At 36.3% G+C, this 4771-nt stretch overlaps 1 pseudogene; it reads right to left on the reverse strand.

The window, feature by feature from the left end:
- LOC106736357 (eukaryotic translation initiation factor 1 pseudogene) overlaps positions 1-4450 on the reverse strand; it is a 44543-nt pseudogene extending 40093 nt beyond the window's left edge.
- Between the last annotated feature and the right edge of the window lie 321 nt (positions 4451-4771).

Here is a 4771-nt window from a genome sequence, read left to right on the forward strand (position 1 = left end):
CACGCACATGCACCCGGCATGAGTTTTAAGCCACCGGGTCCGGGACACGAACCGCGGTCGACTACGTGGGAGTCCAGCGACGTAGCCATTATGCTAACTGCTGGTTCCCTGTGAGCAAACATGTTCAGCAACAGCTGAGTTACTGTGTCTTCACCCCCAAAACTTAGCCATTTTGTGATTCCGTCTTGGGCCTATATCCTAATTATAGTTTTAAATTATTTTTTAAATGTATTTTTATTAATATTCATACATTAAATTGTTATACATCATTTAGATTGTGAAGAGACTTTATCCAGCATGATATACACCTCAGTCCAGCCCAGTTGAGGCCACCATACACATCCTCGTCAACAGATAATAAATCTTACCTGTGTCCCACAAGTGTCTTACCTTTCCATTTTCCCCTATGTTCTAACTATATTCTTAGACTCCCTGTCTCCTATCTCACACAGGTTTTTATAAGACTTTTATTATGTAGTAGTGATTAATGGTCACAAGAATTCTTATATCATTTAGGCTCAGAGTATGGGTGCTCTTTGGCTCTTACAGTGGCCTATACTGGCTAGTCTTGCATTTTTTGGGTAAAGAGTGTTGAAAAACAAAATTTTAGACAAATCAAAATTTAAGAGTGTATTTGAACAAAGGACAGGCTGTTTGAATTGGGTGTTTCCCAGAAAATGGCTTCTGAGGGACTCCAGCTTGTCCCATCATCATGGAGTATGTAAATTTGCAGAAAGGGAAAGTGACCTATAAGAATGAAAGTGAGGGAATGAGAGAAAACATTGAATTGGTTACAACTGGATGAGAAGCAGCAAAAACAACCTAAAAAGCTAGACTTTCTGTGATTGAGTGAGGGTAGTGTGATTGGCTGTAACCTAGCAAACAGCTCAGGAAAACAGCATAACATGTATGGTGTGAGCAGATAGTGGCTATTTTAGGCCAAAATAGTTTAGTTTAACAGGGGGTAAGATTGTCTTTTGTCTCTAAGCATGATCCTCTTAGAGTGGACCATTTTTTAGGCTATAATTTTCCATGCATTTAAGCTCATTTGGCCTAAAATTTCTACTAGGTCTGAACAGTTAAAATTTCAAGCCTAAGAGTTGTCTTGAGTCCTTGCTGCCTAATTATTTTGTTTGTATGCCTCAAAAGTACGGTATAGATGTGGGCCCAAAGGACAGAGAGCAGTAAGGAAAGTTATTTTTCATCAGGTTAAGGATAGACTGCCCGGTTTTTGGGTCTCCCTGAGTGTCGGTCAATTCTCCATCTCAAACCCCCTATTTCCCTAACTGCCTAGCCTGAATAGCCTCTACCTCAATATCAAATACATACTAATACAAAATTAGAATGTTATCTTTGTGTTAAAAATTTTTAAAAGGTTTATTGGATTATTGGTTTTATTTAAGTAAGTTTGCAAAGATTTCTCTTTACTTTCTGAGTAATAAGAGTAAAAGGCAAAGACTCAGTGTCTTATCAATATAATTTCCTGTGCTTTATATTGATTTTAACAAGTTCTTGATTATTTAAGACAGTGAAATATTTTCACTTTTGAGAAAGTAAGTTTCTTTATAATTGTGTTATCTCACATTTACTGTTACTATCTTTTGTTTTCACTTTAGTTGAGTGGGGAGCCAAGTACTGTTTTTTAATAAACCAGAATCTTACTAAATCGTGTGTTCAAATCTGAGAAATTTTAATATTTTATCTTTTCAAAAACCACATTCTAAATGATATCTTTAGAACCAAAAATTGCTCTAAGATTTTTTAGAGGACTCCTGGAAAATCACAGTTTTTCTTGCACTGTTTAAGAAGAGATCTGCTAAACATAATTATGATTCTTATGTTACCATTGATGAGTGGGTTGGAAAGCATCCTCAATTCAGATGTGTAGTTCAGCCTTACCTAGTTTAAAGGTTGGGTAAAATGTTATTACTAAAAATATTCCAGAAATTTTGTTTTATAGAAAATTCCTAAAGATGGGACCAGCAGTTAGTGTAATGGCCATGTCGCTGGACTCCCACGTAGTCGACCGTGGTTAGCGTCCCGGACCTGGTGGCTTAAAACTCATGCCTGGCATGTGTGCGTGCGTGCCCAAGATCCCGAGAGGAAAATGGAGGAGAAGGGATTATGGTGTGGCCATCCCCCCTGGGGGGTGATTTCTCACTTTCTTTCTCCCTGTCTCTCTCTGTCTGTCTGGCGAGCACGCGTGCCCTAAAGCAAAAACCTCTGAAAATAAAAAAAGAAAATTCCTAAATATATGTCAGTTTTCTCATTGCCAATTACATGTTTCTATTTATCATAGTTCAGGGGCTGATTTGTTTTATATTAGAGAATGACTGTACAGCACAGCACTATTATGAATACAGTAATTTGTCTAGAATATTAACTTCATTGCTACTTAATTATTTAATTCAAATTCATGTTACAGGCCAGATGTTTTCCATTGTAGATTTATATCACTTATCTATAAAGTTTGATTTTTATACATTTAAAAAAACTTTCCAATTGATAAATGAAATGTATTATTTATTTTGTTAATTTGAATTAATTTGTTCCTAAAGTTCCCTTTGTACATATTTCAAGTTCAGTCTAATAGTTTCTCTTTACATAGGGAACTGTAATCTAACTTGATGTATAAACAAATGGCAACCTACTCTTCAGAAAAGAAGCTGAGTCTCAGTTAATCATAACACCATGTATAAACCAATCACAGACTGTCTGCTGTTCAAATGAGACAGATACCAAGCGATAACCAATAATAACCTATCAAGCTATCTCTATACCTCACTTTGATTTTATGTATGCCATTCCCTTTTCTCTGGCTATAAATGTGGTGATTAAAATTTGAAAAACTGAATTTGTTGCATTTTTATCTTTTAATAATGGAGTAAAGCATATTTTAATATGTGTATACATTATAGGGTGTATAACTCAAGCTATTTAACCTATGCTTTACCTCAGATGCTTGTCTGTGTTTGTGTTTTGTGAGAGCAATTAAATCTATTCTCCAAGTCTTTTAAACATGTCTCTTTCTTCAATAAGAAAGTGAGATAGAATGAACTAGGAATTGAAGAAATATACCTGAAAACAATAATAAAGGCTATACAAGACAACATAGGCAACATCATATTCAATGATGAAAAATTGAAAGCTTTGTTCCTAAGGTCGTGTATAGGACAAGATACCTATTCCTGCTACATTTATTCAACAAAGTTCTAAATGTCCTAGGCAGAGTCACTAGGCAAGAGAAAAAAATAAAAGTCATCCGAAGCAGAAGACACAAAATTGTTAACAGATGTCATGATCTTAAATATAGAAAGCCTAAAGACTCCCCTAAAAATTTTAGAAATAAAGGACCAGCAGTTGACATAATGGCTATGTCACTCCCATGTAGTAGACCACAGTTTGAGTCCTGGACCTGGTGGCTTCTACTCCTACTGGGCTCAGAAGGTAGAATGAAGGAGAAGGGATTGCGGTGTGGCCATCTCTCCTGGGGGGTGATTTCTCCCTTTCTGTCTCTGTCTTTCTGGTGAGCGCATGTGTCCTAGAGCAAAACCCTTTCCAAAAAAAAAAAAGCAAAGAAATGAAAAGAAAAACTTAGGATAAATAAAATAAAAAATGTATAAAAGTACATAATCAGTAGCATTTATGTACACTAATAAAGTATCTGAAAAAGAAATCAACAAATTTTTATTTGCAATAGCTACAATACAAATGGAATACTTAGGAATAAATTTAACAAAAAGGTGAAAGATATTATATAGAAAATTATAAAATATCGATGAAAGCATTTGAAGATATGAATAAGTGGGGTAATATTTTATGTTCATGGTCTTTAAGAAATAACATTGTTAAAATATCCAAACTACCTCTAATGATCTACAGATATATTGTTATTTCTATCAAAATTCCAACTATAATTTTCACCAAAAAAAATGAATAAACAAACTTAAAATTTGTTTGAAACCACACAAGACCCTGAATAGTGAAGGCTATGTTGTGTGAAGAGAACATAAGTTGGAGGCATCACTGTCGGACCCGCTGACAGGGAACAGCTCCTGAGTTGGAGGGTGAGGATTAAAGAAGACAAGATGACAGGATAGAAATGAGAGGACTGCCAGCCAATACTGGTCATCCCTGAGTTAAGTTTATTGCTGTGATTTATACAGAAACAGTTGGCTTTCTTCATGTGGGACTCAAAAGTCCTTGCTGAGTTATCAGGTTGTTGCAACAATTCTTGGAACATTCTACACATAACAATTCAGTTACCCAAGGTTATGTCTGGACAATAACTCTGGTCATGTGGTGGTCACATCCTACCCATTCCTCACATCCCTCCTTGACTCCCCACATCTCACCCTTTTTGTTTATTATATTGATCCGTCACTTCTGGTGGACAGTAGGCTGTGCCTGTCTTAGGTTGTCCCTGGTGACATTTTCTCTTACCCGTCATCGGGTAATGCATATTTGTATGCACCTCCTGTCTTAGGTTGAGAAATATCCCAAGGATCTTACCCATCATTGACTACCAGCTTCTGAATCTAATGCTTTGGTTTGAAGTTTTAACCGATGAATTTTGTAGTGAACTTTAAGAAAAGAACTCCCAAGTATTTGTACAAGGCGGGGGGCACAACAAAGCAACACAAGACCAATACCTGCTGCCATAATGGCAGGCATTAACCACTGCTGCCAAAAGGTCCAATGTGATAGGAGATCATTCAGTTGTTGCAGCGATGTGAACACTCATGAATTAGCTGTGCTCCAGGGTTGAGGC

This window comes from Tupaia chinensis, unplaced genomic scaffold (genome assembly GCF_000334495.1).
Source record: "Tupaia chinensis unplaced genomic scaffold, TupChi_1.0 Scaffold139079_1, whole genome shotgun sequence".
In the NCBI taxonomy this organism is placed as follows: Eukaryota; Metazoa; Chordata; class Mammalia; order Scandentia; family Tupaiidae; genus Tupaia; species Tupaia belangeri.